Below are 10510 nucleotides of genomic sequence, written 5' to 3' on the forward strand. Positions count from 1 at the left end.
CACTTCTCCACCTGGTGAAAGCTTACTTCTCCTTTTTTTTGATCCCTGAGCTCAAGGGATCTACCCGCCTCAACCACCCAGAGTGCTGGGATTACAGGTGCGAGCCACCAAGCCTGGCCAGTTTACTTCTCTTTTAAGAGCCAGGCCAGATGGGCTTCCTTTCCCCAAATCTCTGCTCTTTTTTTTTTTTTTAATGGCAAATAGATTTAATGCAGAGTATCAACTTCAAGTGATTGATAGAGGCTGCCTTGAGTGCTGTGTTGAGTAGGATTTTGAGGCTACACCCTGGCTTGAAGAGAAAGAGAAAGACTGCTGGGATTAACAGTATCTGAAATCTCACTGGTAAGAGAAACCACGGGCACCAGAGCTTCCACTGGTGCTGGCACCAGTTCTACTGAGGCCAGCAAAGAGCCAAATGTGAGAGTGGCAGTCAGGCCGCACTGGCACTGAGGCTGCCACTGCACTGGCACTAGTCCTGGTGTTGGCACCAGCACTGGCACCACCACTCTCTTGGGCTTTGGCTTTAGCTTCAGCTCCCGCCTGGATCTGGGCTTTAGCCCAGAGTCCAATATCAGCTTCATCCCAGTTGCAAGGTCCGGCAGCATTCTCCGAGCCAAGCTCAATCTCGGCCTGTGCCTTGGCTTCAGCTGTAGCCTCAGCGGCAGCTTTCAAATCCGCTTCCATTGCCTCTCTGTACTGGGCTGCCCGTTCCTTGGGATCCTTCTCTTGTACCTTGCAGGCAAACTTGAGGACTTTCATCTTGCTGCTCTCATAATATGAGCGCAGGCCCCAGAAGAACTCATATTCAGGGGGATTGCTACTGGGGACTCTGGCATAGTCCAGGTACTTCTGCTTCACAAACTCATCAGTAATGAGCTTCTTCACATCCCCAAAGAGGGAGCAATGTATCCCAGGGTGCAGCCCCAACTTGTGTAGCACCTCCCAGATGACAGCCTCACTGGACCAATTCCCATTCATGAAGATGATGCTAAGAAGCACCATGAGGAGACCCAGCTTGGGTGAGTCTTTAGTCGTTCCCAGGATGCTGGCATCAGTGGGCTCTAAGGTGCTGAGAAGAATGTACAAGTGGTCATTCTTATCAATTTCCTTCAACTGAATCCCAAATACCTTCTCCAGGGAATAGCCTGCTCGTTCAATGATTTCAGGGTATACATCAGTGTATTGTTTGATGATGTCCTTCAGCATGTCTGAGCGCTTGATGGGAATCTTTGGTCTTTGGCCAATAGATACTTCACCAAATCATTTGCCCTCCCTTGCAAAAGGGCCACATCCTGAGTTGGTGGTGCTTCAGGCTCTTGGGATGCCTGCAGTTTGGCAGCTCAGTGGCAAGCCTTGCCCTTACAGGGTTTAGGTGACCTCAGGGAGAGCAAGGCTCTCCGCGCCTAAGCAGCCGAGTCCTTGATGCCCTGTGGGCCCAAAAGGCGGACCTCTCAAAGCCCTGCGAGCCATTGAGGCCATTAAGGCCTCTGAGACCCTTCAACCGCCTGTAGTTCCAGAACTCTGACTCTGATCACTGCTGCCATCCTCTGCTCCATCCAGATGTTTCACCTTTCGGGCTTTCTTGGCCTTGATCTTGGGCCGAGTATCCTGATTCTCCTGAGCCGGGAGAGCTGTACTCTCAGGTTCAGGTTCATCTGCTGGAGCCTGAGAGGCAATAGCCTCAGTCTCTCTGGCCTTTGTATTGACCTTTGTATCAGCCACACAGCTGACCTTTTTAGTCTCAGTGGCAGGCATTGTCACAGTCTGCAGGTCAGGATTCTGTTTCTTGGTGTCAGCTGTTGGACTCTTGTTTTCAGCTGTTAGAACCTGGGTGTCAGTTAGCTGAGTGGTAGGTGAGGCCTGGGTAGCAGCTGCCTCCTGAGCCTCTGGGGTCTTTGAGACCTCTGTGGCTTTTGAGATCTCTGGGGCTTTTGAGACCTTCAGATCCTCTGAGACCTCTGGTGCCTTTGTGGTCTTCAGTGTTTCTGAGGCCTCCAAATTCTGGGTCACTGTCAATAGGATCTGCATCATCGACCCATTGTCCCTTTCTGAGGCTTCAGCCTGGAAGCAAGTTAGACCCGCACCATTCTCCCTTGCATCAGACATGTCTCACGTTGGCCTGTCAAAAGCTGAGCCTCGTCCAGCCACAATTCTTGAGAGTGTCCACTCTCTCCAACCTCCTCAGAACCCTCAATCCCTGCTCTTTAGGGCAGGAACCATGTCTCATTCTTTGCATAGTGGGCTCCCAACACAGGTTCCTTCTGTTTATTGAGTCCCTGCTCCCGAGCAGCTCATGACAAACTAAAGAGACACTTTATTCACATTGCCAAGTGCCAAGGCACAGCACTGTGGGAGCACCCGGGAGGGGAACCAGCGTGCTGGGGAAGCCAGTTTTCTCCACACACTTCTGAGGTAGGTCTTTCCTATTTCCCAACCTAACAGGTCTCCTCATGTAGTAAGGACTCTAGCCAACAGGTTATATTCTTTCTGTTTTTCGGCAGGCCATGTGTTTTGATGTGAACAGGTTATAATGCCTTGTATTTGTGAGATTGTGCTTATAGGAAAAAGGCCAGGCCAAAATAATAAGCACTGGAGAGTGTGCAAAAAAATTGGATTGGAAAATAAAGGTGACTGCAAGTCAGGTTTTTTGGGGGGTGGGTGTTGGGTGGGTAGTTAAGTGGCAATCTCTAGAAGAGTGAACACAGATACTAGATGCCCTTTCCTTCTCTTTCCCCTACACTAATATTGGACTTCAGGTTGTGTCCCCAGCAGGCTCATCCTTTGGTGAAAGCTCCCCAGTAGGATCCTCCTTGGGAAACCCCCACCTGTACCACTCCTAAGATACCATTCCCTCACCACAGCAGTCCTGGGGTGCATGTCCCCGGGTGTGCAGCCTCATCTGTCAATCCCCTCGAGGCCTGAGTCACATAACAACGTACACAGAAGTCAGACACTGCAAATCCCAGGAGTCCTGGACTTAGCACTTCTAATATTCTTTTGAATTTTGTTTTCAAAAGTGGAGAGGAGCAATAAAGTGAGGTTGTAAGGCTAAAGCCTTACGTACTTTATTTCCACCTAGATCTACAGAGACTAAAGAGAAAGGGTGTGTCTCAGGAGGGGAGAAAGTGATAGTACTGGTGGTTGGCCATGCAAAATGCCTTGTCTTGGGGGCGGGGCCTGTGGCTCAAAGGAGTAGGGCTCCAGCCCCATATGCTGGAGGTCGTGGGTTCAAAACCAGCTCTGGCCAGAAACTGCAAAAAAGTAAAAAATAAAAATGCCTTGTCTCTTCTCTGCACTCTCCTAACCTTTACAACACTCAATGCCTACTATTTGCTCTGGCTCTGCCTGTACTAAGTACTGCACTTTTCATTATTTTGCATTTATCATATTTTACCTTTTCATATCAATGGGTAGAAGTTTATGGATTGAAAAAACAGCCCACAAGTAGTGCTGGATTTTCTCCTACTTAATGGTGAGCTTCTATCCTACCTCTGCAGGGACTGAGCCTTATATAAGAAAAGGAGCTCATTGAAAATATTCCAGTCAAGGCTGGGTGCAGTGGCTCACGCCTCTAATCCTACCCCTTGGGAAGGTTAAGGCAGGTGGACTGCTTGAGCTGGGGAGTTGGAGACCAGCCTGAGCAAGAGCTAGACCCCGTCTCTACTAAAAATAGAAAAAAACAAAATAAAACTATCCAGGAGTTGCGTTGGGCACCTGTAGTCCCAGGTACTCAGGAGGCTGAAGCAAAAAGGATCTCTCTTTTTTTTTTTTTTTGCAGTTTTTGGCTGGGGTTGGGTTTGAACCTGCCACCTCTGGCATATGGGCCTGGCACCCTACTCCTTTGAGCCACAGGCACTGCCCAAGAGGATCTCTTGAGCCCAAGAGTTTGAGGTTGCAATGAGCTATGATGACACCATGGCATTCTACCCAGGGCAATAAAGTGAGACGCCATATTAAAAAATATATGTATATATATATAATACACACACACATATATATTTATTCCAGTCATCTTTGTAGCACTAGTAGCTAGTAGATAAGCGGCGCTTATTATACATTTGCTGAATGGCTGAAAGACCTGTGTCCACAGAGCTGAGAAGAGCTATGGCAGACATGGGCAAATGTGCACTGTGATTTCTCTTCATGAAGAAACTTGCTGATGGCTTCCAGCTGGCAGAGCCTTCAGCTGCTTAAGCTTTCTGGAAGCCAGGCCAAAACATGGGACTCCTGTACCTGACAGTATTTGCTCTGGACTTTCCCATGGGGCTGACAGAGACTTTGTTGCAGTTTGAGTGATCACTTTCCTCAATCCTGCCTTCCTCCCTTTTCTCTTCCCATTAATACTGTCACACTCCTAATTCTATCTCAACAGCTTCTTAGAAAAACCAACCTTGTGGGCGGCGCCTGTGGCTCAGTGAGTAGCCGAGGGTGGCGGGTTCAAACCCAGCCCTGGCCAAACTGCAACCAAAAAATAGCCGGGCGTTGTGGCGGACGCCTGTAGTCCCAGCTGCTCTGGAGGCTGAGACAGGAGAATCGCGTAAGCCCAAGAGCTGGAGGTTGCTGGGAGTCCTGTGACGTCACGGCACTCTACCTGAGGGCAGTACAGTGAGACTCTGTCTCTACAAAAAAAAAATAAAGGAAAACCAACCTTGTAACAGGGGACTTTAGGATGGCGCCTGTGGCTCAGTGGGTAGGGCGCCAGCCCCATATATTGAATATGGCGGTGGGTTCAAACCTGGCCCTGGCCAAACTGCAACAAAAAAAATTGCCAGGTGTACTGGAAGGCGCCTGTAGTCCCAACTACTCAGGAGGCTGAGGCAAGAGAATTGTCTAAGCCCAAGAACTGGAGGTTGCTGTGAGTTGTGATGCCACCGCACTCTACGAGGGCAATAAAGTGAGATCCTGTCTCAAAAAAAAACAAAAATGGGCGGCGCCTGTGGCTCAGTCGGTAAGGCGCCGCCCCCATATACCGAGGGTGGCCGGTTCAAACCCAGCCCCGGCCAAACTGCAACCAAAAAATAGCCGGGCGTTGTGGCGGGCGCCTGTAGTCCCAGCTGCTCGGGAGGCTGAGGCAAGAGAATCTCTTCAGCCCAAGAGTTGGAGGTTGCTGTGAGCTGTGTGAGGCCACGGCACTCTACTGAGGGCTATAAAGTGAGACTCTGTCTCTACAAAAAAAAAAAAAAAAAACAAGGGCAATAAAGTGAGACCCTGTCTCAAAAAAACAAGGGACTTTAGTCTTAAACCTGTTCACTATAGGCTAACAGGAAAAGCCCATTGGACTGTGGCAATAACTCAAAGCTGATTGAATGACTATAGCAAACATGTTCTTGGTTATAAGGTTATCTTGCTGAAATTATAATTTTGGTAAAAGTATGTGTAGTAGTTATTACTCAATTTTCTCATCTTCAATTTATCTACTTTTTTTTATTGTTGAGGATTCATTGAGGGTACAGAGGACAGGTTACATTGATTGCATTTGTTAGATAAAGTCCCTCTTTGAAATTATAAATGTTAATGTAAAAATTAGTACCAAAGCAAGCCAGGCCTGGTGATATGCAGCTGTAATCCCAGCTTCTTGGGAGGTTAAAGTAGGAGGGTCAATTCAGCCTGGAGTTCAAGACCAGCTTGGACAATATAGTGAGACCTTGTTTCTACAAAAAATAAAAATAAGTAACTGGGAGAGGCGACTCACTCCTGTAGTCTGAGCCACTCATGAAGCTAAGGCAGGAGATTTGCTTGAACCTGGGAGGTCAAAGCTTCAGTGAGCTGTTGTCCTGCCACCATCTTCCTGCCTGGGTGACAGAGCAAGACCCTGTCTCAAAAAACAAGACAGGAAGAGAGCTATTATTTGAATGTTGGTCCCCTCTGATACTCATAGTAAAACTTAGCCCCCAGTGAAACAGTATTAAGAGATAGGGCCTTTAAGAGGTGACTGAGTCATGAGGGCTTTTATAACACAATAAGTATGTTATAAAAGTGAGTTTGGCCACTGTGTGCCCTTCTCATCTGAATGTATGATGCAGCAAAAGGTCCTCACCAGGTGCAGCACCCCAGTTTTCGACTTCCCAGTCTCCATTAACGTAAGAAATAAACCTCTTTTCGGCTCAGTGCCCACAGCACAGTGGTTACAGCGCCAGCCACATACACCAAGGGTGTTGGGTTCAAACACAGCCCAGGCCTGCTAAACAATGACAACTGCAACAAAAAATAGCCAGGCATTGTGGCGGGCACCTGTAGTCCCAGCTATTTGGGAGGCTGAGGCAGGAGAATCGCTTAAGCCCAAGAGTTTGAGGTTGCTGGGAGGTGACGCCATGGCACGCTACACAGGGCAACATACTGAGACGCTGCCTCAAAAAGAAAGAAATAAAGAAACCTCTTTTCTTTCTTTTCTTTTCCTTTTCCTTTTTTTTTTTTTTTTGAGTAAGAGTCTTACTTTTTCACCCTCTGTAGAGTGTTGAGGCATCAGAGCTCACAGCAACCTCAGACTGTTGGGCTCAAATGATCCTCCCGCCTCAGCCTCCTAAGTAGCTGGGACTACAGGCAACTGCCACAATGCCCAGCTATTTTATTTTAGAGATGGGTCTCACTCTGAGCTCAAGCAATCCACCAGCCGTGGCCTCCTACAGTGCTAGGGTTACAGGTATGAGCCACCACACCTGGCCTAAGCCTCTTTTCTTTATAAATTCCCGAGTTTCAGGTATTCTGTTATAGCAACAGAAACAGAACTAATATCAAGCAATAGGCTCAGCGCCTGTAGCTCAGCGCTAGGGCGCCAACCAAATACACCCAGACTGGCGGGTTCAAATCCAGCCCCGGCCTGCCAAATAACAATGATAACTATAACCAAAAAATAGCCGGGTGTTGTGGTGGGCACCTGTAGTCCCAGCTACTTGGGAGGCTGAGGCAAGAGAATCACTTGAGCCCAAGAGTTTGAGGTTGCTGTGAGCTATGACACCACAGCACGCTACACAGGGCGACAGGTTGAGACACCATCTCAAAGAAAAAAAAAAGATCGGGCGGCGCCTGTGGCTCAGTCAGTAAGGCGCCGGCCCCATATACCGAGGGTGGCAGGTTCAAACCCAGCCCCGGCCAAACTGCAACCAAAAAAAAAAATAGCTGGGTGTTGTGGCGGGCGCCTGTAGTCCCAGCTACTCGGGAGGCTGAGGCAAGAGAATCGCTTAAGCCCAGGAGTTGGAGGTTGCTGTGAGCTGTGTGAGGCCACGGCACTGTACCGAGGGCCATAAAGTGAGACTCTGTCTCTACAAAAAAAAAAAAAAAAAGATCTAATATCAAGCAATAGATGAATGATACAGAATATTACATCCATAAAAAGACTGTTCAATACATATAATTTTTAAAAAGAGATGCCCATGCTGCAATACTGTGGCTATTCCCAGGTGAGATCATAGCACATTGCGCCCTTGAACTTTTGGGCTCAAGTGACCCTCTCACTTTAGCCACCTGAGTAGCTAGTGTGTATCACCTTACCCATTTTATATATAAATTTAATACCTAATAAAAATAGCTTTTTAAACCTGTAAAGAAAGGATGGCTAATTACATAAACATTATTGGGAAAATTAGATAGCTTTATTGGGAAAAGAATAGATCCTATACCTCAAAATAAAATTTAGATGGATCAGAGTCCTAAACATAAAAAGTAATAAAAGTATTAAAAGAAAATAAAGGATAATATTTTTATAAACTTGATGTAAGAAAATATTTCCTAAGGAAAAACATAAAACCCAAAGACCATTTTAGAAAATGTTTACCATGGGTGGCGCCTGTGGCTCAGGGAGCAGGGCACCAGTCCCATATGCCGGAGGTGGCGGGTTCAAACCCAGCCCTGGCCAAAAAAAAAAAAAGAAAATGTTTACCACATCAGAATAAAATCTTTTGTAGAGTGAAAGATATTATAAACAAAGTTAAAAGATAAAACAGGCCGGGCGTGGTGGCTCAACGCCTGTAGTCCCAGCGCTGTGGGAGGCCAAGGCGGGTGGATTGCCTGAGCTCAGAGGTTGGAGACCAGTATGAGCAGCAATAAGCCAGAGTAAGACCCCGTCTCTACTAACATCAAAAACAGCCAGGCGTTGTGGTGGACGTCTGTAATCCCAGCTACTGGGGAGGCAGAGCATCGCCAGAGGAAGAACATCTAAAAAAAGAAGAAAGAAAATGAACAACAACAACAAAAAGTATGTCAAACAAAGAATGAACAAGCAAGCTGAAATTAAAAATAAAAAAAAAAAGATAAAACAAATGAAAACCTCATATTGCCAAACATAGAGAAAGGATTACTGATAAGTCACCCCAAAGTCACCATACACAGGGAAAATGGGAAATTGTAGCTAAATTGTACTTATAAAATGGCTGCTGCTTTCCTTCTGCTCTCCAAATCTACCCCAAACCTGCCTTACGATCCTCCCAAAAAGAAACAGACAAGAAAGCAAATTCTAGGAAATGTACTTTAGCCAGCCAAGCTGACACATTACAAATTGGACATAAGTCCATGAGTCATTATTGTAATAGGGAAAATCAGAAATAATTTTAGGGTGGCGCCCACATCTCAGTGGTTAGGGTGCCAGCCACATACACCGGGGCTGGCGGGTTCAAACCTGCCCTGGCCTGCTAAACAATAATGACAACTACAACAACAATAACAAAATTGCTGGGCATTGTGGCAGGCACCTGTAGTCCCAGCTACTTGGAAAGCTAAGGCAAGAGAATCGCTTAAGCCCAAGAGTTTGAGGTTGCTGTGAGCTGTGACGCCACAGCACTCTACCTGAGGGTGACATAGTGAGACTCTGGCTAAATAAATAAATAAAATTGCATAGCCTTGCTAGGTACCTATAGCACAGTGGTTGGTGCCGGCCACCTACACGGAGGCTGGTGAGTTTGAACCCCTCCTGGGCCCGCTAAACAACAACAACTACAACAAAAAAATAGCTGGGCATAGTGGCAGTGCCTGTAGTCCCAGCTACTTTGAGGCTGAGGCAAGAGAATCATTTAAGCTCAAGAGATGGAGGTTGCTGTGAGCTCTGACTCCACAGCACTCTATCAAGGGCAACATGGTGAGACTGTGTCTCAATAAAATAAAAAATAAAATAAAATAAAATGGCATAGCCACTTTGGAAAAAAGTGTGTCCGTTTCTTATAAAACTAAACATACATCTAATCTGTGAACTAGCAATTCTCTTTTCTTTCTTTTTTTAAGACAGAGCCTCTAGCTATCACCCTGGGTAGAGTGCGGTGGCATCACAGCTCACAGCAATCTCCAATTCCTGGGCTCAAGCGATTCTCCTGCCTCTGCCTCCCAAGTACCTGGGACTACAGGTGCCCAACACAATGCCTGGCTATTTTTTTGGTTGCAGCCATCATTGTTGTTTGGCAGGCCCAGGCTAGATTCAAACCTGCCCACTCAGGTGTATGTGGCTGGTGCCTTAGCCACTTGAGTCACAGGTGCTGAGCCTGAACCAGCAATTCTAATCCTAGGTATTTACTCAAGAGAAACAAAAACTTATGTGCAGAAAAGGACTTTTACAAGAATGTGCATAGCAGCTCTGTTCATAATAGCCAGAACTTGGAAACAGATCAGGTGTCTGTCAATATGAGAACACATATATATATACTCATATATATTCTTGTATATACAATTCATCTAATGAAATACTGACTACTCATAAATATATAAACTGCTACACGCAACAACAGGAATGAATCTCAAAAAATTTTGCTGAGTAAAATAACCCTTACACAAAGGAGCCTGTTTTATAATTCAACCTACATGAAATTCCAAAACAGGTGAAACTAAATTTCATAGAATAAAAGTGGAACAACGGTGCCTATGGGAAGTCAGGGAAAGAAAACCCAGAAGGGGCATAAGGGAATTGGGATGACTGATGATAATGTTTGGTGTTTTTATAGGGCTTTTTGGTTACACGAGTGTATGGATTTTTGAAAAGTCAGCAAAAGTAGACTTAAGATTTGTATGTTTCATTGTACGTAAATTTTACCTTGAAGAAAAATGTATGCAAACATTGAACTTTAATTACTGATATATATGCGAAGTGTTTTTTTTTAATAGGGAAGTGTACTGATGACTGCAGTTTACTTTGGAATGCATCAGAAAAGAAAGGGAGGTAGCGTCTGTGGCTCAAGGAGTAGGGCACCGGCCCCATGTACCAGAGGTGGTGGGTTCAAACCCGGCCAGCCAGAAACTGCAAAAAAAAAAAAAAAAGAAAGGGAGTAAGTCCCCAGTCCGGTGGCTCATGCCCGTAATTCTAGCACTCTGAGAGGCTGAGGCAGGTGGATATCCTGAGCTCAGGAGTTCAAGGGCAGCCTGAGCAAGAGTGAGACCCCTGCTCTACTAAAAATGGAAAAAATAGCCAAGTGTTGTGGCGAGTGCCTATAGTCGCAACTACTTGGGTGGCTGAGGCAAGAGGATCGCCTCAGCCCAAAGTTTGAAGGTGCTGTGTGCTATGACACCACAGCACTCTACCGAGGACAACAGAGTG

The 10510-nt window shown here is 46.3% G+C and overlaps 1 pseudogene across 1 annotated transcript; it reads right to left on the reverse strand.

The window, feature by feature from the left end:
- Positions 1-336: 336 nt before the first annotated feature.
- On the reverse strand, positions 337-2184 carry LOC128575042 (melanoma-associated antigen D2-like; annotated as a pseudogene). The gene has a single exon (XR_008376907.1). The product of XR_008376907.1 is annotated as a melanoma-associated antigen D2-like (transcript).
- Between the last annotated feature and the right edge of the window lie 8326 nt (positions 2185-10510).

This window comes from Nycticebus coucang, chromosome 22 (assembly GCF_027406575.1).
Source record: "Nycticebus coucang isolate mNycCou1 chromosome 22, mNycCou1.pri, whole genome shotgun sequence".
Taxonomy (NCBI): domain Eukaryota; kingdom Metazoa; phylum Chordata; class Mammalia; order Primates; family Lorisidae; genus Nycticebus; species Nycticebus coucang.